Source organism: Mytilus edulis, chromosome 13 (assembly GCF_963676685.1).
Source record: "Mytilus edulis chromosome 13, xbMytEdul2.2, whole genome shotgun sequence".
In the NCBI taxonomy this organism is placed as follows: Eukaryota; Metazoa; Mollusca; class Bivalvia; order Mytilida; family Mytilidae; genus Mytilus; species Mytilus edulis.
This window is the reverse complement of record NC_092356.1, coordinates 21,792,558-21,820,554: the sequence shown is the minus strand read 5'-3', so window position 1 is coordinate 21,820,554 and position 27,997 is coordinate 21,792,558. Positions and strand designations below refer to the sequence as shown.

The following is a 27,997-nucleotide window of genomic DNA, read 5'->3' as shown; positions in this document are numbered from 1 at the left end:
AAAGCACTATCATTTAGTTGGGCCGAATACTGTACAAATTTGTGATGATTTTTATTTCCCGTTGTAATGCCTAGAATTGTGGATGTGTGAACTGTAGAAATGACGAATGTTTTTGCATATGCTTACCTGACACCGAAAAGATCATTTGTGAGTTCGGAATTAAAGGGAGAATATGTATAAAATCTTGCTTCTTTGCATTATTATCAAATATTCAAGAATGGTTCCTTTCAAATATATAATCACAAAGGCTGTGTCAATGCTTAATCAGACAATTTTTAATTTTTGCGTTTCACAGAAAACGCACTAAACATATACTTGAACTTTGTTATACTAAATTTTCTCTAATATACTGCATCGAGATTGTTTTCTCATATGAGCCGGTACGGCGAAAGTAAGAACAACAATTGAGTTGAGATGACCAATGATAATCTGTTTATCGCTATTTCACCTATGACGACATTGTCAATTTCATGTCAATTTCATTGACAACGCCACGTGCCCCCTTAGTTTCTAGCGATAATTGTCCACATCACTTGACTCGGATGAGAAAGGAAATTATCAGTCAGCAATAGCTGTAAGAAAAATTATTGCTAAGACGGCGCACTTTTCTCACTTTCGACGTACCGGAACTATATGAACTACATGAATGATAATGATTATGATTATGAACTAATCATTATGAATGTACCTTAAATTCTTCATTTTTAAGCTCCATTTGTGTTTATTTTAAGCACTATTTGTTGTGTCAATCAAGCCCTTCGAATTTTTTCTCAACAAAAACAAAACTTAAACGCCTGGTGAGCGATATAGGCTGCATGTAACCTCTATTTGATTTTACTTGACTGTATATTAATTACAATATATCAAACCAATATGCCAACATTAATTCTAATCTGATTGCATAACAATTATTGTATTACGATATGATTGAAAGCTATAAGGAAACAAATCGAAATCAATAGTGTTTGATATAATATGATATAAAAGAAGTTGGTGAAACGTCATTTGGTATCATTGTTTACTTGGAACTTTGTCACACTTTGTAAGTTGTTTTTCTTCATTCTATTAAAAAAGAAAAATACATTTTTTTCACCATTATATGATTTAAATTTTTAGTTAATGTAATAAAAATTGTCAGTGATTATCTATTGTTTAAATGTATATTCTTTGTTCTATTAAGCGAATTGAATGAATTTACCGATCTTTCTTTTTTTAACATATTCACACGATTATAGATTGCTTATACTAGTTTCATATTTTGACTAGACAACCCTAGGTTTGAGCTATATGCTTGGGTCGCGTCAGTGTCGTTCAATTAGCACAGCATACATCGTAAATTCATGTTTCGGTTGCAAAGAAAATCGCAGAATCAAGACAAGGGTGCAAATCCGGCGCCAGCAACGTTACTATTTGTATGATTCAAAGCTGTCAAAACTGTCAGTAGGTAAAAGGGCTGAATAAATATCTTGTATATAAACCCCAATTATTTTGGGGTCAATTGTGCTTGAACTATTTCATGGTACAGCGACTGCTTAAAACTGTATATTTGTTTTGTAATTGGAATTATAATGAGTACGAGGATAAATAAATATATACATGTAGAATATATGTAGTCAATGAAAAATGCAATGACTACATGCTCGGCTGTTGTTTGCTCTTTGGTCGGATTGTTGTCTCCTTGACACATTCCCTTTTTCTATTCTCAATTTTATGGGATCTTTGCAGAGGTCTACACGACCCTCGAACAGGGTTAATCTTTTCCAGAAATGTGATAATCATAATTTTTAATCCTAATCGATTGTAATTTATAACATTTTTTTTTAAATAGACAGTAATCTGTAATCATGGTAATGATTGACAACATAATTTTATTATAATCGTAGATTACAGTACACATAGAGTAAAGGGCGGAAATTAAGCCCCCTGTAGCGGATACTTTCATTTTTGAAAATCTACCCTTTTTTTTGTTAAATGTTTTATAACTAAATTACAAGTAAAAGATACCAAAGAAATATTCAAACTCAAATTAGAAAACGAACTGGCAATGCAACGGAAAAAAACCGACCAAAAGACAGACATAGAGTCTACAAAACACAACACAGAAAGGAAATGCAAAACGAACCCTACCAAATAAAAAAAAACCGGGGAAGATCTTAGGTCTTTTGCAACGTTAGGTAAATTCCGCTCCACAATGTTATCAGTAGTTTCTAAATATTATACCCTTTATTTACAGAAGCTTAAAAACGTAAAAATGATAAAAGTCGTGCTTCTTATTCTAATAGGTAAGTAAGTATGTTTGTTTCGTATGATTTTTTTTATATGAAGAAAAAGTTTATAAATCGACTGAGAAAAAACAAATACGGGTTACAAACTAAAACTGAGGGAAACGCATCAAATATAAGAGAAGTACTACGACACAACAGAAACACAACATTAAAATTTAACACACAGAAACAAGCTATAATATAAAAATGGTCATTTTCCTGACTTGGACAAATGGTAGGTTGAACCTGGTTTTATGGCATGCCAAACCTCCCGCTTTTATGGCAATGCAAAATATAACAAGAACCATGATAACATTATAACATTACATGACAGGACTACAATACAAATAAATGGGTGAACATATAGGACAGAGAAACACACAAATAGTAGCTTACAAAAGCTACCAGGTTAAAAATTTAATACGCCAGACGCGCATTTCGTCCACACAAGACTCACCAGTTACGCTTAGATGAAAAAAGTTCGAAAACCAAAACAAGTTCAAAGTTGAAGTGCACTGAGGACCAAAGTTCCAAAAAGTTGTGCCGAATACGGCTAGGGTTTTCTGCCTGGGATAAGAACATCCTTATTATTTAGAATCATCAGTAAATTTTATAAAATGACTATATAATAGATATACATGACAAAACCGAAAAACATAAAACAACCTAAACCAGCACATACAAATACACAGCCGAATTAGCCAAAGCCATCAACGCACAAAGTGACGTCACAATTGAATCTCTAAAAACAATCCCCAAAATAAGTTAGAATGAGGAAAGAATTCAAGATTAGATTTGTAATACTGATAAAAAATGAACTGGGTAATCTTTACCATAACACACGAATGCATCAGTAAAAATAAGATTTACAACTACAAACGTTAAGACATTTGACAAAATCCGATGAGAAAAACAAATATAACAACAAAACTGAATTTAGGATAGAAAAGCACCGTGACACGTCTTATAGCAAGGCGAATTCACACTCAGCACTCAGCAAAACAGTCAAAATCGGGAATAAGTCACGTTCGGTAATTAAAAGATCAGACGACGCAATGACAAACCTTAATCTAGCATGTGGTAAAAATGTCTTAAGTTAGTTTGGACACCGTGTGGGTCAACCAATTCTTGATTGTGTCCGTAAAATTTACGGAGTGTCATTTTTAATCTGTCCTCCTCATAACTTTGTTGGAGCAGTTTCTGCGTTAGGAGCACACTCCTGTATATGAAGTCCGTATAGTGTGAACATGCACGAGAATAACGTACCGATTAATATATGTTAACACCATACGAAGGGGCAGAGGGTATGTTACTGCTGAGAAATGGAAAATTGATAATTGGGAAGTTGAAATCGTCTCGTTTATCATAGATATTCGTGTGAAGTCGTCCGTCTGTGTCATTATTGAGGAAAAGATCAAGGTATGGAAGAGTCCTTCTAGTATCAGTAGTATCCTTAATTTCGAGTTCACTGGGATAAATGAGATGTAAATATTGGCTGAAATATGGGTTATTCAATGATAGGACATCATCAATATATCGGAAAGTAAAATTAAAGAATTTTGCTAGGTGTTTTTTCCTTTTGTCTTTTAGAAGGTTCTGAATGAATTCTGCTTTGTACGAGTACAAAAACAAATCAGCCAGTATGGATGCACAATAAGTACACATTGGAATACCGACTGTCTATTAAAATATAACTCCTCCAAACTCAACAACTATTCGATCAAAAGTTCAAGGATTTTGATAATATCATCTTCAGTATATTTTCTGGTAGATTCAGTGTGGTTCTTCCCAAAATATGAATTATTGTAACCCAAAACAAGAAATTTGTATCTACCTTTCCCATTTTTATAGAAAAATGTTTAATGAGATGGTTGATCTTTCAACTGAGCATAGGGTATAGTAGTGTAAAGCGTAGAAAAATCAAAAGTCTTTATGTTGCTGCAAAATTGCAAAGATTGTGATCGAAGATTAAGCAGTAGATCTTTCGAATTTTTGAAAATCCACATCTAGTTAACACCACTGGTAAAATATATCTCATCACAATATTTTTGAAGTCCATCTTTAACTGTAGAAAGAATAGTAGTTAGTACTTTAGAAAAATGTTTAGTCGAACATTTTGATGACCCAGCTATGTATCGTTTTTGATGACCCAGCTATGTATCGTTTGTGTAGTTTTGGTATCCAGTATAATGATGGTAAATTTTCTTCGTTTTCTTTGATGTTCATACCAAAAGAAAGAAGGACAGATTAGTGATTTTGTAAAATTTTATCCTTGGTAAATGGTGTTAAAGAATATATTACCAGTAGTTCTGTTTATTCCAAACTCTGTTGTGAGACATTGCAAATAAAAAAATATGAAGACAATATTATTGGAGGCTTTATCTGCTGGAACAACGACATATTTGTCATGCAAAGAGGATAAATCATTCACAACATCCGGATTCTTGAAAGGGTTAGTAACTCTTGTGCTCATAGTACATCGTAGTTTTTGAAGGCGTTTCTAAATGCATGATAAAAGAGGGACGAAATATACCAAAGGGACAGTCGAACTCATAAATCTAAAACAAACCGACAACGCCATGAGATAGCTTTGATCCATTCAGACAAAGTGTCAAGTTTTGGTTCGTCTTGTTCGCGCTTCCATCAGTTACTTGAAGTTCTGTTTCCAGTTGATGGGCTTGGGAATTCTGTATTTTGGTCTCTTGGCTTACAACTCTCTTAGTTGTTCATTGATAACCATGCCAAGGTCACCAGTAATAACATGACCAGCTGGACTATAATTGAATTGTGACGATGCACATGAGCAATCAGGAGGCTTGGATCATGATAATATATGAATGAAATTATTTAGACAACACAAATAAAAAGCTGAGAAAACATTTGACGCGCTTTTCTACATTTGTCTTCATCAGAAACTCTTCTATTCCAAACACAAGGTACAGGCGTACACAATGTTTGAAAAATGTGTATGCTGCGCATTATGAAAATGGTGTAACTCGAAAACCGATAAAATAGAAAATCATTGAAATAAAGGTATCGGGACGCCACTATCCAAAACATTGAAAGCCAAATATGTATTTTTTCCTTACAAAAGGCATAATTTACAAAATTTAACATAGAAGGATCCAAACTAACTTATGTTCTCTAATAAATGGCTTATTAGAGTAGCAAAAATGTGATTTATAGAATTCGAAATATATTTAATTGCATTTATATTTACTTTATAATAAATGTGTACTTAATCTTTCATCAAAAAACGATATCAGTTGTGCCGAATACTGTAGCAGAGTGTGATGATTGTGATGCCCTTTGTAAGAAAAATAACTGTGAAGGCGGCAAATGTGAAAATGGCGGTTGTACTTGCACGTGTTGTGGTAGTTGTGATAATCCAGATGGAGACGGAGATGTAACTACTAAATCTAGTCGTACTTTTCCACGTTTTCTTTTTAATAACCAATAATAGTCAATGTAAGTAAAAACTATTGATACATTGTATGTTTAAAGATGGACAAGATTGGTATGCCGTAGCAAAATGTCCTTCGCGCTGTATAAATTAAGAATAGATTGTTTGTCAAATGACGTCATTTTTTTGTTATTTTTTACAATTTCAAATATGACGTCACTTGGCGTTGAGGTTTAAACTTATTCGGATGTGTCTACTTTTTGTGTTGCAAATGTCTGGTTATGTAATGTATTTCAGTTGTTTCCTGCAATTAGTTAATACGTCAGTTTTATCATGTACATCTTTTGTATAGTCATTTTATAAAATTTACTGTTTACAAAAGTATCAATTATTCTAAATAATAGGGATGTTCTGGTAACTAACAGAAAACCCTGGCCGTTTTTGGCACAACTATTTTGATCTTTTGGTCCTCGATGCTGTTCAACTTTGTACTTGATTCGGCTTTCAAACTTTTGTATCTGGGCGTCACTAGTAGGTCTTGTGTGGACAAAAAGCACTTCTGGCGTATTAAAATTTTGAACTTGTTGCCTTTTGTTGGCTGTTGTTCGTGTGTTTCTTTGTCAATTGTGTTCTCCAATTTTTTTATATTGTAGTCCTGTGGTGTTGTGGTGTCTTTTTGATGTTATTTTTCACATGGCCTTAAAAGAGGGAGGTTTGGCATGCCACAAAACCAGGTTCAACCCACCATGTTTTCCTTTAAAAATGTCCTGTACCAAGTCAGGAATATGACCATTGCTATATTATAGTTCGTTTCTGTGTGTGTTACATTTTAACGTTGCGTAATTTGTTTTCTCTTATTTTTGAGTGTAAATTCACATTGCGATAAGACGTGTCACGGTACTTTTCTATCCCAAATTCATGTATTTGGTTTTGATGTTATATTTGTTATTCTGATGGGATTTTGTCTGATGCTTGGTCCGTTTCTGTTTGTGTTACATTTTAGTGTTGTGTCGTTGTTCTCCTCTTATATTTAATGCGTTTCCCTCGGTTTTAGTTTGTTACCCCGATTTTGTTTTTTGTCCATGGATTTATGAGTTTTGAACAGCGGTAAACTACTGTTGCCTTTATTTGTCACAAAGTGACATTGTGTTAAAAAAGCCAAAATCAAACAACTACTTTAAATTGACACATAATATAATCAAATGTGGGTATGATAATGTCAAAATTATAATAACAAAAATTCCCATTTCGGAGGAAAATTTTAAACGGAAAAACCCGAATCAAACCTCAAACACACCAATGAATGGATAATAACAACTGTCATATTTCTGATGTAGAATATGGTTTGTTCAACTTCACATGATCATGATGGCAAACAATTCAACTTCGAATAAAAGCTTTCTGTACACACGGACATTTAAGTCACATGAATTTCACGTGAATTTCACATTCGTGATAATCACATGTGAATTCACGTGAGTTTTAAAATTAAGATTTTTCAAAATTAATTAAATTCATGAACAATTTTATTTTGTAATGCTCCCATCAATCTTCATTCACGTGAAGTTATTCTGAAATTTTTCATGTGAGTTTCAAGTATAAGCTCGTTTTAGATGGATCTGGCATGTGAATTTCACTGGTCAAAAAGTTTGCAAGTGTAGTCTAAGAGGAATAGCCTTCAAAAGGTGTTGTTATTATATTCAACGAAATGTTCAAAGTCCGATTATTACATTTGACATCTAACATTTGAACGGAATATATTAACAAGATGTCTCTGTAATACGTCAAGGAAATAGAAGATATTATGGCAAAATGAGTGTTTCGGACAGACGGACACCATCATGATATACCCCTCGGCGCGACGAACTGGAAACAGTTGCCTGGCAGAATTTGAATAGTCCCATGATACTTATGTACATTATAAGACCCTTTAAAATAAGGTATATGATTGTGTTATAAAATAATTTTTAGTTGTTTTACTGCAAATAAGCATAGTGTGCAAAAAGTTGTCACTGTTATAATGTGTGATCTAAAACTTGTTTATATCAGGACCTTTGGACGGGTAAACATATCCTGCTCTACATATGGTACTCGTCATCTTGCTCACACAAGAACAAACCTGGTCATAAGTGTAATATGGTATGTTTAATCCAAGGAAAAAGGAAGTTTTTGAAAAATTTCTTCCTATGTGACGTATAAATTTTCTGACGTCTGACACGCGAAGCAATGAATGTGTTTTTAATTTGATAGATGCTTTTGTGCTTTTTTGTAAAATCGTTCCTTTTAAAATTATAACACAGTGTTGACTGCTGTACCCATATTTTGACTATTTTAATTATGTCTGCTTTGTTCACGAATCGTTGTAAATATAACGGAACTTGATGAGACTGTCGTACAAGTGAGAGGTTTAGCGCTACAAAACCAGGTTCAATCCACCATTTTCTACATTTGAAAATGCCTGTACCAAGTCAGGAATATGAAAGTTGTTGTCCATTCGTTTTCGATGTGTTTTGTCATTTGATTTTGTCATGTGATTAGGGACTTTCCGATTGAATTTTCCTCAGAGCTCAGAATTTTTGTGATTTTACTTTTTTTCCATAACGGTCAACCCACTCGTGATGCCGTATGTCTGAAGTGTTGGCTTTTGAATGACATTGGCCTTCGACAATTCATACATTTGTTCCAGGCTTCCTCTAAAAAGATTGTAAAAAGGACGCAAACAAAAGGTGCACTCGAATGAAATAGATAAGGAGCAGTACAGTAATAAGGGTCGTAAAAGTTTTAAATTCAACATTCAGACTTTGTAAGACTTCACTGTAATGAAAACAAAAACAGAACACATCACATAACCAACAGATGAGTCAAGATATGTCTCAAATTCGATGGATTGCACACACTTGATACGTATTCAACTCTGCGTGACCAAATTAGAACTGATCATGATCATGTGCTTGTTATCTCATGCCATGGTCATATAATTCACAGTTTAAGAATATAAAGAAGTAGATTTATTACTTTGTAATACAACATATAAAATTTATTACTTTGTTATACAACATATAGATTGTATTGCTTTGTAATACAACATTTAACATTTCTTACTTTATAATACAAAATATAAAATTCAACTCATTTGGTTGATTATTCATTTGATTAGGGACTTTTCGTTTAGAATTTTCCTCGGTGTTCAGTACTTTTGTGATTTTACTTTTTACTGACATTCAACCAATAAAAAAGTTTTTGCCATTAACAAGACCTAAATCACAAAAAGAAAGTGTGATGTATTTGTAATTGAAATTGGCAGACTGAGTTTGTTATTACCGCAAATAAAATAAATTTAATATAGTTATAGAAATTGTGAATTTTAGAGGGATTACTCAAATGACAAAAGAATAGAATCTAGAAGAACAAGTTCTTCCTTTTAATTCTAACCATCAGAATAAAATGAGGAATGCATTCTATACTTTTTCTCGGCCTTTTGTAACATGAAAACAGTTTCATTTGAGGTCACATTTCTTATAAAGTAATTACCTATCCTGAATAGAAAACGCTGATGAGCAAGTTATCTCCTCTTGAAAACCCTGGTTCGTTTTGTTCAGTCTTTAGTTTCTATGTTGTGTTATGTGTAATATTGATTGTCTGTTTGACATTTTCTTTTTTTAGCAATGGCGATGTCAGTTTATTTTCGACTTACGAGTTTGAATGCCCTTCTGGTATCTTTCGCCTCTCTTAATTTGTCTGTCTGAAGGAGATGGCAATATAAATTCGATTTGTTCTAAGAATACAGAAACGATTTGTCTCTAACCTTAATTCTCTGATTTTCAATGAAAAAATCTTTATTTTCACGTCTGGTTTTTAAAAATACAATTATTTGTTTCCTGTCTGAATAAAATGCACTTCTATATAACTGTTTCCTCAGACTATTGTTTGTAAAACGCCAGTTTTGTTTTACCAATATAGCATGTATAGTTTTGATAGGAATTTTTCGACTGCCTTATGAATTGTTTATACATGGTCTCTTAACGAGAGTTATCTCAGTATCAATCATATCACATCTTACATTAACTCTTTTTCTTTTATTTCAGACGGACGCAAATGAAATTTTCGATAAGCCAAGAAGAAAAGTTAACCAAATGCTTATACACATCTTAAATGTCCCTATTGGTGCTTGATAATTGATGCTAGTATATTAAAGAAACCATTTATAAAAACTCATTGTATTAAACCTTTTGTAATATTTCAGTAATAATGCTACACAAGTTCTTTCAAAACATGATGCATTATATAGAAAAAGGCGTAGTCGTCTTTTGAATGATTTATCAATGTAGCTAAAAGTATCATGGCGGGTGAACCCAGTGGAACACGATCTACAGATTATGTCGGAGTATCATAGTTCATCAGCAATATTATATTGGATTCGTGTTGGTTAAGATTTTTTTTTAACTTGTTTTACTGTCGTCATTAGCAATTGATTATATTAGTAAAGACTTCATTTGCGAGAATACTGCTCTAATAGCGTGTCTTTAGTTTGTGCTAGAACTAAAACAGAAAAATAAATAGTACATATTTAATAGCAAAAAAGCCATCACTATAAGGGATACAAACTGTCACCCTACCATTCGTGCATTGATTTTTTTTATAAATGCTAAATGCCAATTGATAAATATTTCGTGCAAATTTAAGGCAATTATTTTATATTAAAGTGCAATCGGTAAGTTCTGCAATGAACATTTTTTTTTTTAAAACGCGAATTGTACTCGTTGAGTGTCCCAATATCTACCAGACATGGCTCCACACGGCTCAACATATGCCCCATTGTAGCAACAGGCAGACTAGAGAGAAAAAAAGCTAAATATATTTCTATACCAGAGTCAACACTTGTGATCCAATCACAGTAGGAAACTATCTGTGATTTAACTGGTATCATGAACAAGCATACTAGTAAGACATAAGACATCAGGCATAAAGCTTTATTTAGAGTCGGTATACGCAAGCAATTACAAAACATAAGCTCTGAAGAGCTCTTAAAAGTGATCTGGTTTGGAAGATAGTAATTCTATTATCTGAAATTTTTATGATAAAAAGAGCTGTTGGATTGAAGTCCGTAGGTTCGTACAACTACAACCCAAAATCCACTTCCTCCCCCCCCCCCCCCCCCAAAAAAAAAATACTCACCAAATTAACAAAACACAACAAAAACACAAAACAGCGCGCCATCTTAACAATAACAAATTTTCTTCAAAATAGGTAAATGTCTATACAATATGTCTAATGTCAATAATCAATCGTATTCAAGGGAGCCAGCTGTGCTTTTCTTTTTGACACTTTGTCCCTTTATTCATATAAGGCTAGCCCTATTCAGGAGTTTTCTAGAAAGAAGGTAATTTAAAAGAAGATAACATTATCCTTTAACTCAACTTACGCTATATACTAGTTAATGATGTTCTTTCACTAAATTTTCTTCAAAATAGGTAAATGTCTATACAATATGTCTAATGTCAATAATCAATCGTATTCAAGGGAACCAGCTGTGCTTTTCTTTTTGACACTTTGTCCCTTTATTCATATAAGGCTAGCCCTATTCAGGAGTTTTCTAGAAAGAAGGTAATTTAAAAGAAGATAACATTATCCTTTAACTCAACTTACGCTATATACTAGTTAATGATGTTCTTTCACTAAAAACTTCAAAGTTTTGTGACTATGTTGAACGCACCCATCCAATCGAACTTGAAATGAGGGGATCCAACAGATACAGTTAATTCTTCCACTTATTCTAACTAACATATGGTAATTGACAATGAGTGTCTTTCGAGAAGAACAGTTTCCGACAAAATAAATGGTTTTAGCTTCACAATTTTGAACGTTCAATTGTAACCGATTCTACCATGCGCAGCGCCTGCATAGGAATTCATACCTCCCAGTTGATACGAAATTCCAGACCTTTCTTTTTTATCATTATTTCTCTGACAGAGGGTTGCTACTAACAAGGCAGCATTTAAACCATGAATTCCAAGTGGTGGAGTTGAAGTTAGCACTTTGACATTTTTTTACGCTAATTACCAGTTGGTTGTTCGTATATCATATGGAATATGTTATGTTCCAATGGTCGTAAACATAATCCAACTATGTTTCCCCTGAATGTGATCTTATGAATTATACTTATCAGGGATTGTACTAACATGAGCAGCACGATGGGTGGCACATTCTGAACAGGACCTGCTTACCCTTTCGGAGCGCTGTGATCGTTCCCGGTTTTTTGTCGGATGTGTGCTGATCAGTCTTTAGTTTTGATGTCGTGTTGTACATAGTGTTGCTCTTCTTTTGATCGTGTTGTACATAGTATTGCTCTTCTTTTGATCGTGTTGTACATAGTGTTGTTCTTCTTTTGGTCGTGTTGTACATAGTGTTGCTCTTCTTTTGATCGTGTTGTACATAGTGTTGCTTTTCTTTTGATCGTGAATCGTATTTTGCCCTGGTGTTATCATTTTATTTTTACCTTATTCGGTTGAATGTCTTTTTTTCATCTTTTTCTTTTTCCGACATCATCCTGAGTCTATTTATATTGTAAACTTGAACATGTAGATCCAGAAATTCCTGAAATAGTCATGCTATGAAAAGAAACACATCTAGTGACGAATTGAATTGTAATTTTTGATGGTTAGGCAATGCTGCATATTGTTCATCAAAGGTAGATATCTAGGGTATAGCGGCTTTACTAGGTGCAACGATATTGAAAACAACCAAGGAGTCAACATAGACTTCCATAAATCATACCAAAAAATATCAACCACATAATTAAGGAAAAAGTCATTTCACCAACGTTAACAGGTTTTAGGGTTAAAGTAACTGTAGTATCTTTATATATCAATCCTTAAGCTGGGGTCACACATTTACGATTTTTACTGCCGTCCTTGACAGGACCATTCCCGATTATAATTTATTAAAAGTCTGATCAAGATCCTATGAATCGTGGATGGAAATTCAAACTTTGTCTGGTCTCAGTCGTATTGTATTCTGTAATGATCGGGACTCTGACGTGGGTATCATTGGCGAATTTAGAATTAATAACGGGACTGTTTCGGAACGGTATCGGCAAAAACGGTTCGCAATCGACAGGTCTGGATGCAATCTGGACTCAATCGGCAATAAAACAGCAATGAAAAATTTATCCAGATCATTCCCGTTCCACAGGACACCGTCCCGAATACACAGAACATTGTTAGGAATTCGATCCGATACAGCAGAATCTGTCACGACATAGGCACGATTGTAATCCGACTAGACAAAATAGGCTGAGTTTCCCCGAATATTACGGGACGCAACTTACTGTCGGGATGCTTTGCCGAACTATTCGGACCCTTCCCGACCGGTAGAAATCTGTTACGAACTAAAACGACTGCGTTCAGACAATAATAGGACATTCCAGATAATTGAGGATACTAATCCGACTTTTTCACTTTTCGTGTCGTGTCGCTGTCTGATCTCAAACGGGAGCATTAAATGACAATGTGTGAACCCCGCATTACCGCTGTTTATCTTCCTAAATTAAGATAGGAAATGAACAAAAAAGTACGTACGACGAAAATCAGTTTATAAACAACACTTGGTAAAAAAAAACACAAAAAAATGAAAACTGTTTTCAAAGAATGGTCGCACTTACTCAAACAAAACTACATCTTCTCAATTAGTTGGATATAATTCAAGCTTAGGTTTTTAATTATGTTATTTGGTATTTTTTTTTTATAAATATCACATACATATCAATATAGAATTGTGTTAGTAAGTGTATGACTGTTTCTAATTTTTCTGAAATTAAAAAAAAATGATAATCTATTCAGTAAAATTAACCTTTAGAGATTGTGTACCGTCTTTTAAAACTTCACAGAAAAGTTCACAAACCTTTTGAGTTGTGCACTTCACATTAATAAGTTGTTTAAATATTGTTTATTTTTATATTTGGAACCCCGGTCCCCTCCCCCTCACCCCTTGGATCCATCACTGATCTATAATCTTCGATCGATTTTGTAATTTTTTATTTACTTTCATCTACAAAATTTTGCGTGTTAACTAAATTTAGATGTATTGATTCAATACAGGTTTTTGTTTAATTCCAGGAATAACATGCAACGTATAATTCGGAAAACTTTAAATCAATATTCGACAGCTGTATCATATGTTATAGAAATCATAGACAACTTAACATGTAAGTATATTATAGAGAATCATACCAAATCTTCTTTTTTATAAGTTGTAATTTTAAAGAAAAAAGAAATGTTATTGTAAAGAATCGAATTTATGTTTTTTTTTGTTGTTGCTAAATTAATAAATGTTCAACAAATATAAATATAACAGCGTTTTTGTTTTAAAATAGCACACACAATTGAACATGAATATCATAAATTACTTTTAAGTAACATGTATTTGAAACATGATACAATTTTTCAAAATATTTTACCGTCTGCAGTCTATGTTAAAGAGTGCAAATAATACAATCGAAATCATAATGTGTAAAAGTATAGTTACCATTATAGTTCAAAACACGGAGCCTTGCTCCACAACGAATAGTTTAGCTATTAAGGGCCCCAAAAAATTACTATTGTAGAATTGTAGAACCATTCAAGCGAGGGAAACCAAACGGTTTAATATATATAGAAAAACGAGAAACGAAAAACATTCAGTATGAATATGCATTCAATTTGATTTTTAAATGATTTTTTCTTGATAGAAACACCGAAATGTCGAAATTCCTTGTTTTTCTCCTACTGGTTGGTGTTTTGGGTAAGTTTCGTCATACTAAATTATAAATATGTCATAAAACTGTACGTCAATTATTTTCGCGACTTTCGCGAGAAGAAAAATAACGCAAACATTCCTCTTCATGAACATGCAAAACTTTGATCTTTTCTTATTTAACAACATGTAGTAAATTTGAAAATCGTGAAATTAAGTTGCCGCCGAATGGGCTAGAAAGATTTCGCGCGAAATAAAGTATCCGCGAAAATAAGTTGGTTTACAGTATAGTGGATTCGACCTCATAGAAATCGCATGAAAGATATTCATAGTTGTTACCTGTATGCTGTATGCTGTATTTGTCTTTTATCTATTTTCTGTCGCCTGTCTTTTCGTTTTTTATACATGTATAAATAAAATGTATTCCTCTTGTTTCTTATCTTTTAAAGTCTTTCCTTTGTTAGCAGATACAAATGGAATAGCAAGTGGTGTGTCCTCATTTTGATTTTTTTAGTCTGAAAGTCACAATAAAAAGTTTCTGATATCGACATAATATTTAACTATATTGAGAACGGAAATGGTGAATTTGTCAAAGAGAAAACAATCCGATTAAAGAGCAGAAAATAGTCCAAGGCGACTACAGAACGGGTCTTCAACACAGTGAGAAAATCCCGCAACCGGAGGCGGACTTCAACTAGCCCTTAAACACAAATAGTGTCCTAGTTCAGTGAAAATGGACGTTACAGAAAACTCAGACACATATAAATGTACTTAAATTAAAAAAAGGAAAACTACAAAACTAACAAAGACCAGAGGCTCCTGACGTTGGGCAGGCGCAAAAATGCGGCGGGCTTAAACATGTTTTGTGATATTTCAACCCTCCCCATTTACATCTAGCCAATGTAGAATAAACAAACACACCGTTATACGCACAGTAAAACTCAGTTTAAAAGATGTCACAGTCCGATGTCAGAGTAGGTAACAAATGAAAATAAGTAAAATGACAATGATACATAAATTAAAAAAAAACTACTAGCAGTTACTGACACGCCAGCTCCTGACTGTAATTAAACTGATTGAAAGATTATAACCGGTATTATGCCAACAACTTGTCAATATATAACATGTATAAGGGTAACCACGATTTTTATTATAAAAAATGTTAACACACCAACTTTTATAAAATTACCTTATAAAGCAATATCTGATATATAATGTGTAATTTTTGTTTGATTAATTTGTAAAAGTTTGATGTGCTGATGAAGAAAAACTTAACATGCTTAATACTGAATCATTTTGGAGTTGTCCTCCTTTCCCCGAAAATATTGAACTACATACATGTATGTTTGAAACGCACTATTTATAACAGATTAACACACAGGTACAGACAGCATTATGTTGATCAATGAGGTCACAATTAAGATTTTGTAAAATTTTACATACGACCTTGGCTCTTGAAACATAATAACTGAAAATAAAATCCCTTTGTCTCTTTTACTTTTTGAAATATAAGTAAATGCATTGTTTCATTGATTATTTGAATAGTTTTATAGAATTCAATTGTTAATTATTGCACTTTTTATATTTAAACAAGCCACAATATGTTTAAGCAGTTATACATTTTCACAGTCCACATGTGTGGTAGAAATCTTATAACGGGAACACTTTTCATACAGTGTCCATCCATTACACAACATGAGTACATGTACGTTCACAAAAATAAACCACCCACAAAAAAGTAACGGAACAGCGCTTTTATTGCTGTTCTCCATCTCAAAACTAGGCTGTGTACTAAATAGTTAATCAACTGTTATTATAAACGACACAAACATTGCAGGACAAAAACATCCCTAGCAATTTTCCTTTTTTCATGAGCCGGAACATAGATAAACTATTTGAATCAAAATATCTTCTCATAATGTAGTAACTTTACACTAACTATATATTTAAAGAATTGGCTTACGTGTAAGTTGCAGCAGGATCTGCTAACCTTTCCGGGGCAGCGGAGATGAACTATTTTTTTTCTGTTGCTCAGTCAATAGTTTTTATGTTGTGTGTTGTTTACTGTTGTTTGTCCTCTGGTCTTTTTTTATTTGTGTCGTCAGTTTGTCTTCGACTAATGAGTTTAAATGTTCCTTTATATTTCTCGCTTTCATTGTTTATTTAACTTAATTTTTGAAAACAACTGTTTTACAGCGATACATAATGCAGAGGGTTGGTTGTCATGTTCAAGGCGTTCGTGTGCAAAACGATGTAAGGGAAAGGGTTGCTCAAAAAGTAACTGTAGATTCTGGAACATATGTAACTGTAGGAACTGCAAAGTAGGAAGGTCAGCAGAGGGTAAGCAATTACAAACTAGAGGGTCCAAGGACCCTGTGTCGCTCACCTGATATTTTTATTTACAATTGTTGCATGATAAATGCAACTGTTGTACTGTCGTTTAGTTTCAGAGATATAATACTAAAAAGTGCATTTGAAACCTATGTTTTATTTCAGCCATGTGAGCAGGCAGGGTCATCATACACAGTGGTCCCTGGATATCCTAGTGGTGATTTAAACCAAGTTTGTTTAAATTCAACAGTTGTTTCAGGGGAGAATTTTTGTAAAATTTATCTAACAAGAAATGCAAAGTAATGAGAAAGTTGTGAAGTAGTTTTGTTGTTGTGCAACCCCCCCCCCACTTTGCCAAAAAAAACCAAAAAGGTAATAAAAAATTATCATATAAGGGCAATCTATCCTATTAATGATTTCTGCAAAATTCAGTTGATTGTGCAAGGGTTGTATAGCCAGCTGAGGTCGTTAAAAACTCTCTTTCTTTTGTTGTTGCAGATAGATCTTGACCTGATAAGCAATTTTACCACATGTCAGATTTGCTCTAAATGCTTTGGTTTTTGAGTGATAAGCCAAAAACTGCATTTTACCCCTATGTTCTATTTTTAGCCATGGCGGCCATCTTGATTGGTTGGCCGGGTCACCGGACACAATTTTTAAACTAGATACCCCAATGATGATTGTGGCCAAGTTTGGTTTAATTTGGTACAGTAGTTTCAGAGGAGAAGATTTTTGTAAAAGATAACTAAGATTTACGAAAAATGGTTAAAAATTGACTATAAAGGGCAATAACTCCTAAAGAGGTCAACAGACCATTTTGGTCATGTTGACTTATTTGTAGATCTTACTTAGCTGAACATTTTTGCTGTTTACAGTTTATCTCTATCTATAATAATATTCAAGATAATAACCAAAAACAGCCAAATTTCCTTAAAATTAACAATTCAGGGGCAGCAACCTATCAACGAGTTGTCCGATTCATCTCAAAATTTCAGGGCAGATAGATCTTGACCTGATAAACAATTTTACTACATGTCAGATTTGCTCTAAATGCTTCAGTTTTTGAGTGATAAGCCAAAAACTGCATTTTACCCCTATGTTCTATTTTTAGCCATGGCGGCCATCTTGGTTGGTTGGGCGGATCACCGGACACAATTTTTAAACTAGATACCCCAATGATGATTGTGGCCAAGTTTGGTTTAATTTGGTCCAGTAGTTTCAGAGGAGAAGATTTTTCTAAAAGATAATTAAGATTTACGAAAAATGGTTAAAAATTGACTATAAAGGGCAATAACTTCTAAAGGGGTCAACAGACCATTTTGGTCATGTTGACTTATTTGTAGATCTTACTTTGTTGAACATTTTTGCTGTTCACAGTTTATCTCTATCTATAATAATATTCAAGATAATAACCAAAAACAGCAAAATTTTCTCAAAATTACCAATTCAGGGGCAGCAACCTATCAACGGGTTGTCCGATTCATCTGAAAATTTCAGGGCAGATAGATCTTGACCTGATAAACAATTTTACCCCATGTCAGATTTGCTCTAAATGCTTTGGTTTTTGAGTTATAAGCCAAAAACTGCATTTTACCCCTATGTTCTATTTTTAGCCATGGCGGCCATCTTGGTTGGTTGGGCGGGTCACCGGACACAATTTTTAAACTAGATACCCCAATGATGATTATGGCTAAGTTTGGTTTAATTTGGTCCAGTAGTTTCAGAGGAGAAGATTTTTGTAAAAGTTAACGACGGACGACGACGACGGACGACGACGACGGACGACGGACGCCAAGTGATGAGAAAAGCTCACTTGGCCCTTCGGGCCAGGTGAGCTAAAAATACATGTCACTGTTACTTTAATTATTCATCCCTTATTTTATTGATTTTGTATTTACATTGTTTGATTATAGATCAAATGTGTTCGTTCAGTGTGTGTTCACTTCTGTTAATGCTTTTTTTTTATTGAGTTTAGCCATTTCAATTGATATTTTATAGTGTTCTTTCTATGTTGTGATTTTACCCCCAGTTTTTGGTGGGGTTCGTGTTGCTTAGTCTAATTAAGTTTCCTATGTTATGTCTTGTGTACTAAAATTTGTCTGTTTGTCTTTTTATTTTTGTCGAGACTTCGACTTTTGTCGAAAAAGCAAGACATAACGATCCTGCATTCCGTCGTCATCGTCGGTGTCGTCGTCGGCGGCGGCGTCCACAAATATTCACTCTGAAACTCTGAAGTTTTTGAAATTTTGATAACTTTCTTAAACTATCCTGGATTTGTACCAAACTTAGAAAGAAGCTTGCTTATGATCATAAGATAGTATCTAGAAGTTAATCTTGTTAAAAATTAAATCCATTTTTTCCGTATTTTACTTATAAATGGACTTAGTTTTTCTGCCAGTTAACATTACATTCACTCTCTGGTTAAAGTTTTTAAAACTTTAATAACTTTCTTAATCTATCCTGGATTTGTACGAAACTTGGACAGAAGCTTGATTATAATCAAAAGCTAGTTTCCAGAAGGAAATTTTATTAAAATTATGTTTATGTTTTTCCGTATTTTACTTATAAATGGACTTAGTTTTTCTTTCAGTTAACATTACAAACAATCTGCAGTTAAAGTTTTTAAAGCATCCATTAGATTCATTAACTATCCTGGATTTTAATACAACTTGGACAAAAGCTTCTTACAATCAAAAGATAGTATTAAGAGGATTTCTTTATTATTATTTTCCTCATTTTTGTTGAGCCTGCGATTAACAGCTTACGTAGGCGAGACACGGGGTTCCGCGGAACCCTTACGAACCTTCCAATTTTTTTTATCCATGGTGTTGTGAGTTTATTTTCAATCTATGAGTTTGACTGTTCCTCTGGTATCTTTCTCTCCTCGTTTACACTATTGTTTGAGATAAATATAAAATTCATTCGTCTGAATCGCTCTTTCGAAACGAAATTACTATCACAAAGTAAGAACGTTGAATAATTGAGACAAGGTGTATATACAAGAACCGAAACAGTTGAATAGCTATTGACAAAATAGGACCTAAACTTAGCAAAATTCGTTGAAGGTAAACTTTGCCTGATGAGGGAGTACTTATCTGATGATACCCTCAGGACGGATATTCCACTAAGAGAGTCGGGTATCGACACCGTCCAGTAAAAAATGAAGAAAAAAAAAAAGACGTTCTAAATGTCAATTGTTAACTGATAACTAATCACTGGTATTAAAGAGATAATAGTAACTGCAATTACGATTATCCCAATATGGCGACGGTAGATTTAGGTAAAATCTTTACACTCATTTTTCTTAAATGTAGCATGCTTTTGTCAATAGTTACTCAGCTGCAAGGTTTATCTATACCATTACATCATATTTGAATCGTAACGGTGCACTGGAATCGTCTAAGCGCTTTGAAAATTGCCGTTGAAAAATTCGGTATGATAATCGTAACTCTATGGTATTTTTCTTCTTTGATAATCGTAATTTTCTTTATCGGATAATAGTAACTGAAACATAATAAATGTGTCTTTCAGCATTTCAATGGTATTTTGTGTGTTAAAAATGCAAATGTCAAGTTTAACGATGACATAAACGCATATAAAAATAAATGAAGAAACTTACAGGTTAATATCTAGGACAAATTTACCTATATATATATATATATATATATATATATATATATATATACAGTCATGGGACTAAAGTGAGTTCCCAGTAAAAAAAAGTCCTATCATTTCAACTTGTATATCTATTTATAACTGACAACAATATGCATAACCTTTTAGTTTAAACATATTTTACTCTCCCAATATAAATATAAACACAAAGTACATTAGATAATGGCGAAAAAAACACAACATAGTAGTAATGCATGTAATACATACTTCAAAAAAAAATTAGAAATAAAAAGAAAAAATAAAAAAAAATACAATATAATAAGGAATAATAATGAAACAACTAGACTGAAGTGAAAGGTTGTAAAGTAGAAATTTAGAATGTTAATTGACTGCTTTAAATCTTTGTGTTATTCTGATATAAGATTGTACGGACTCAAAATGTCTTTGTTTTGCTGAAAAGAAAGGTCACCGTCACCAGCTAAAAGAAGCTCAATGGATATAGCATAACTTTCTAATTTTGAAAACAGTATTTCTCTGGCTTCGTTGTGAAGAGCGCACTGTAAAAAATAGTGTATACTATCCTCAACAGGGTGGCCACAGCTGCATGCGGGACTGGGTTTAATATTAACACGAGGTAAATCTGAATTTAAAGAACTGCACATATTTCTCAAACGTGTATGAATGATATTAATTTTCTATCCCCACAACTAAAATAGGAAGGTGGATGTATCAATTTGGACTTCATCTTTCGTTTAAAAATATTTATGTTCTGGACGTACGTATGTCGGGGGGAAGGCTATTCCATTCAAAAGTAGTGGATAGGAAAAAGGATTTTCTAGTTATGTCTAGTCTATAACCGGGTACTACATAATTATTACTGTTTCGCAAATCGTAGTTAGATACTTGACCAACAAGCGGGGGCATTAAATCACAGAGATAATCAGGGGCAGTCTCATTATGTATAGAATAGAACATATTGAGCATTCTGGATTTTCTTCTGTTCACAAGCAATTGCCAGCCAGTTTCAAAATATATAGCTTCCCGACTAGCAAACACGGGCAACCCAGTTACTAACCTCCCTGCTTCTAACTGAACATGTTCTAAATTGTCGGCTTCTTGTTGAGTACAACCATCCCATAACTCACATGCATATTCCATAACGGGTCTTATAAAAGTTAAATATATACGAGCAAGATATTTCTATTCAATACATATTTCAATTTTTTAAGAACATTTAATCTCGTGCTTGCACACTTTAAAATATTTTCTATATGTGTATGGAATTTATCATTGGAATCAAAAGTAATCCCTAAGTGTTTATGACAGGAGACAAATTCTACTAATTGGTTTTGAAATTCTATTTCAATATCATCTGGGGAAGTATGGCAGGAGAATATCATAGCCTTTGTCTTTTTAGGGTTAAAGTTAATAAGCCAATCTTTAGACCATACTGAAATTTGTTCTAAATCGCTGTTTAAGACATCCTCTATAGTAAGGGTTATTGCTGGAATAAGAAAGAGATGTATCATCAGCAAACAATCGAGTTAGACTTGTCAAATTATCAGTTATGTCATTTACATAAATAAGAAATAGTAGGGGACCTAATACAGAGCCTTGCGGAACTCCTGCATTAGTATTATCAAAAGGCGAATAGGCATTTGAAACGAAAACGCTTTGTTTTCTATTTGAAATATAACTTTCAAACCATTTATACAGATTTCCATCAATACCATACGCTTTTTATTAAGAGGCCACTATGCTATACCCTATCAAAAGCTTTCGAGGTATCACATAATATAAGAGATGTTATACAGCGATCATCAAGTGACATGCATATCCTATAATAAATTTCTATTAGCTGGTGAACCTTTTGATATATACATGTACCTGTTAAAGATACGGAAAATGAAGCAGCTGTCGAGACAGCTATTGTGGTAAGTAGATATTTTGATTTTTTTCAAAGTTTCAATGTTGTGTGCGCGTTTAAGTCCGTTTTTGTTTGCAAAATACGAAGCACTTGACGGACTGAAAAAAACACACACAAATATGTATATTGATAAATTACATCAGAAGGCATAACATGTACATCATCACAGTCGGAACTTGTTTAATTACAAAGATTTTTATAGATTTTACAACAAATATTTTGTGCTTCAGAAAAATACATGACAATTAGGTTAGGCTAATTTTTGTTTTCATTTAATAGAAAATAACTTATTGTATGGCAAGTATGCAAATACAAAAATGTTCCTTGTTTAGTACCTTCAATATTTGTCTCTACAATATCTTCCATGCATATGTATGCATCATACTTTTCATATACCGAGTATTTATGAATTTTTGAATTAGTTTGTTTCTAATATTGCGGAATATGCGTTATTTTATTCACACGTTAGAATATCAATTGGTAGACTTAACTCAATCAAAAAACATAAATTAATACACATATGTAGCTGTTTTCCTAAGAACTGTTAATAATATATGCATAAAAAAAATGTCATAAGATGTTGGAACGTTTCGTAAATAATTCATCGACATAACTTCATTATATGCTATTAGATATATGTTTTAAGTGTCAATATCAATAAAACACTTTCCAGTTACGATTATCTTTCCATTTTTAAATACCACAATTACGATTATCTTTTTTTCCGAGTTACGATTATCATCCCGAATTTTTCGACGGCAATTTTCAAAGCGCTTAGACTAATCCAGTGCACCTTTACGATTCGAATATGATGTACTGGTATAGATAAACCTTGCAGCTGAGTAACTATTGACAAAAGCATGCTACATTTAAGAAAAATGAGTGTAAAGATTTTACCTATATCTACCGTCGCCATATTGGGATAATCGTAATTGCAGTTACTATTATCTCTTTTTATCCTGCAATTGGGTGTCCTACTATACAGATACAGCCCTACAGATATCGCTATACTGTATCTGTATACTATACAGATATCGCTTTAAAGCTCCGCCCACTGCCGGACTGAGTATTGTTTGAACCTGTGTGACCTCAGAATGTGTATTCCAGTTGCATTCCAATGACGATGACAATTGTCGATTTCAAAACTTGAATGTGTATGATTGTGTTACAAAATCAACCATGTCAATTTCAGCATGCATGTTTAGTGAATGTCAAGTCTGAAGCGTAGGACAACTCGTATACTTCTGTTTCAAATTTGACAATGTTTTGTTATTTGTTTTTACTGTTGAAATTAGTTGTTATGTTAAAATAGATAATTATTCACCTTGAGCGATGTATTATTGTTGACCATTTGAGATTCTTTTTTGCGAACCCGTCTTCAGCGTAATGTGTGATTTTGATATTACTACGCGGGCCTCAAGGGATTACAAATCTAAAATAAATGCTTAATATGTTAGTTTTTGTGTCTTTCAAAACACAAACAATATACAGAATTAATTGCAGGATAAAGACAATAACTGTTTAGTGTCTTCAAATATCAGCTGTATTTGTACTCGGCTCGAAACAGGTGTAGTAGCTCGCTAAAAGCTCGCATACACCTTGTTTCCTAGCCTCGTACAAATACAGCTGATATTTAAAGACACTAAACAGTTATTGTCTATAATACCAGTGACTAATGTTACGGCTATTTAAAAAGACGGAACCCTGTACAAACTTGAAAACGGTTTAAATTATGACTGCCGTTTTTGCATTTGAAAAAGGATAAGTTAAATCAAACATGCACAAATATGTCCCTTGTATAGTCATTATGTTTTATTTAATGTGTTCCTTCTTAAAAAAAAAACCACAATATTATATCTCGTTGAGTGAGAAGTCTTTTTATCGAGTGAATACATAAAATATAATTCAAAACACAGTTATTTTGGTACATTGATATTTATCTATTTTCAAAAATAAAGTTCAATTAAAACACCAAAACATAAGCATACTTTATTTGATTCCAGGATTTGTATATTGACACTATACAAATCCTTGATTGATTGCATGATTTGTTTTAACTTTACCGCGTTCAGTGGAAAATATTTCATGCATTTTCAGAAGGAGAATTTATCAATACTTACAAAAGGTAGATCCTTTAATGGAGGTCAACTTTGATGAAAGGCGAGAATTTCGGACTGCCACCGAAAAAAGTGGTTATATTGGATAGAGGCAAAAGCTAAGTCGTACAACAAACTACCCTCTGACTAGATAAGGAGTTGTGACAGTGGTTATCAAAGTAAAGAGAGCGTGACTACCCTTTCAACACACACACTCTCTCAGTCTGGCTTTACACGAGGCATCTGATTATCGTCTTCATTTCTGACCGAACGTGACTGAACATTTATAGATCCCGTATAATAAAATTGACACTCATTTTGTCAAGGGTTTTACTACAGGTCTAAGCAATACCCTCCGTGGCTATATTGACGTTAAGCACGATATTGCGTCTCAAATGGTAACGTCAATTTCTTACGTTTTACGGCGATTAATGATTATTTGGGATAAGTTTTTTACTTCACTTGTAATTTTGGATACTTCTTAATGATTAGTTGTACTGAATATGCATGAAATATTTCCCACTGAAAGTAACGTAAGCATCAAACAACAAAATATATCGTATTTGGGTAATGCATAAATCCATATGAAATGAGAAGATATACGGTATGATGAGTGCCAATGAGACAACTCTCTACCAAAGACCAATAGACATAAAACGTAATAAAGTGCAATGTTTCCCCATTTTGATCCGAAAAGGAGGAAGATATATATTTTGTTTTACTATAAAAAGTTTGTCGGGAATTACAAGTTAAACGGGTCTTGCTTGTAAAATTCAATTTAATAATAGCGGTACAATTAGATTAAGAAATGAAACGATTGTCAGAAATAAAAGCGAAATTATAATTCATATCATATATTTACAAGCTTTGTTCGATGTGAGAGGTATATAGCCAATGGCACGCTTAAGGCCCAATTTTATTTTCACTTTCAAGTTCTATACATATGAATCTTATTGCAGAGAAATAAAAAAGAAACGAATTTTTTCGCTTCTCAAATTTGAAAATTTGAAAAGAGGATTTTTTATCCTCTCATGATACTAACTTTTTCACAACTTAAGAACCCCATCTAAACGAACAACCCCAGTCATCGATTTTTTTTATGCTTTGTGGTCTTATTGATACATTGTAGTATCTTACCATCAAGAAAATTCTATCTGAGGAAATATACAAATGATCCACCATTAATAGCGTACCCCAAATAGACAACGTTGAAAACGTATGAAAATCGTCCAGTGGACAAACTTGCAAGACATTTCATTTCTTTGAAAACGAAGTCGTTTTGACTACGCAAATTATTAAAAACTGTGTAGCTGTTTTGCTAAGTTAAAGCACAATTACGAAAAAGCACTGTGTAGCATCTAATCTAGTTTTTCAATAAATAGCGTCGCAAATGCCAATTTATTTGAAAAAAGCGGCAAAATCCGACATTGGACATCATGCAAGACATTTGCCAGAAGCCGTTGCATTTTATATGAAAAAAAATTGATTCTGATATGGTCTATGTATGTTCTTTTGTGAGCATAATTTACACAAACGAAATATCATATAGTCTTATATTTTAAAACCTATAAATGTTGATAACTTATCATTTTCCAAAATCTGACCATAATGACCACTATTTGTTTTTACCAAAAAATAGCGTTGATCGTTACAGGAACGCATATTCAGTAATATTGTAATACTTTATATATAAAGCATATCATTCATTCGAATTTTCGTGGATATAACACTGTTTTGAAGAACACAAACACCCCTGCTAAAGTTATTATGCGTATAGTCTGTTACGTCTGACACGCATATTCTTGACGCTTTGTCAATATGTTGTCCTTGTTTTAGACTATAGTAAAATATGATAAAACAATTTGCACTTTTTTTCGAAATAGTATTTACCTGTCTAGTCTATGGATATAAGTTTTATATATCTTAACTGTTATGATTTTATAGAAAAGCTGTTCATTAGTGTGGACTTGTTGAATACACAGTTTTGACGCAATAACGTGCGTAACGTCATTGCGATCCCCTAGTTACACCTGGGAGAACATTCAATTTGTGTAAGCTCCATTACATACTTTCTTCACCATAATAGAAAAAAGCACTATATTCACTATCTAATTACTTCTTATATTTGAGAAATCCAAATTTAAATTTCTGAAACAGATTTCTAGTTTTCTCTGTGCAACATCGAGCACATATGATATATTTTTACACTTTAATGGTGTTTATGGATTTGGTGTTGGTTTGGGAGGGGGTGTTGTATTTTTCAGTCTTTATTTTGCTTTGTAATTTTTTTGTTGTTTGTCCTTTAGACATTCTAAAACATCCCACGGTATATAAGAAGTAGAAAGATGTGGTCATTTTAATTTTAAATATTTGTTTAGGGGTCAGCTGTAGGATGCCTTCGGGTGCGGGAGTTTATCGCTGCATTGAAGATCCATTGGTGGCCCTCGGCTGTTGTCTGCTCTATGGTCGGGTTGTTGTCTCTTTAACTCATTACCCATTTCCATTTTCAATTTTATAATTGCCAATGTGACAAGTTTTTAACACTTACCCAGAGACCAAATATCATAGAAATTAACAACTATACATATACATTGTACGTTGCCGTACGGTCTTAAACAATGAGCAAAACCCATACCGCATGTTTTTTCGTTTTATTTGACTTATGATATTCGATTGTCTCTTCTATTCGACGTTTGAACGACATTTTCTGGCTATACAGCCCTTGAACCGGTCGGCAGCTCCTTATATAACTAGTGAAGATTGTTCTCAGGGAGCATCATTTAACGTCAGGGAGGTTGAGGAGGGGTTTCTGGGTTTATTTCTGAGTCAGAAACAAATTTATTTAACTTTATGGACGCTTTCATTTAAATTATTTGTTCAGAATATCATTTTAAGGAAAAAAACATACCCCATTCCTTTTGAAGATAAATGGTTGTTCCATTATTGGACGCAATATGTTATTTATTCAAATTGTCAGAAATATCAGTTTAATGCTTTAGGTATCATTGATGAAAAACATTTTGTCGAAATTGGTAAAGTGAACTAGTTTCGAATCCTATATCGTGTAATTTTGTGATTGTAAAAATTGTTAATTGCGCAAAAACGTTGACGTTTTAGGTAAACAATATCCTGAACATTTGGTCTTTAGCGCATGAGACGTTTTGTGCTCTGTGATTGGTACATGTACCTTACGTTTAAATAAATGTACATGTATGACTGTTGGTATATTGTACCTAATGGCGTCTTGGTAAGCTTTTAATCGTTTTACTCTTTTTGATTTTCAGATAATCTGCAGGAACTTGACGAAGACAACTCATACAGATAAAAATACAACAATAAATTATATAAAATTGTCGTCGATCTTTTTAATTTGTATAGAATTGTGTGATTTCAGTTTGTAAATTTTACATTTCTTAATCGCTTATCATCATGAATGCTTAAAGCAACAACACAATGAAATGAATGAGGAATGAGGAATATGTCAAAGACAACAACCCGACCGAAGAGCAGACAACAGACACCAATGGGTCTTCAATGCAGCGGGAAAATCCCGCAACCGGAAGTGGTTCTCAGCTGACCATGTAGCTGACCAAAATATGTATTAGTTCAGTGAAAATGATCGTCACACTAT

The 27,997-nt window shown here is 33.2% G+C and overlaps 2 long non-coding RNA genes across 2 annotated transcripts; both read left to right on the top strand.

Annotated features, from left to right (window-relative positions):
* Nucleotides 1-982: 982 nt before the first annotated feature.
* On the top strand, nt 983-5,726 carry LOC139501178 (uncharacterized). Its single transcript, XR_011658481.1, has 3 exons — nt 983-1,042; nt 2,234-2,282; nt 5,531-5,726. It is a non-coding gene; the product is annotated as an uncharacterized lncRNA (long non-coding RNA).
* An 8,588-nt stretch (nt 5,727-14,314) lies between these two features.
* On the top strand, nt 14,315-27,720 carry LOC139501297 (uncharacterized). The gene is made up of 3 exons (XR_011658511.1): nt 14,315-14,445; nt 16,594-16,737; nt 27,651-27,720. It is a non-coding gene; the product is annotated as an uncharacterized lncRNA (long non-coding RNA).
* The last annotated feature ends 277 nt before the right edge of the window (nt 27,721-27,997 follow it).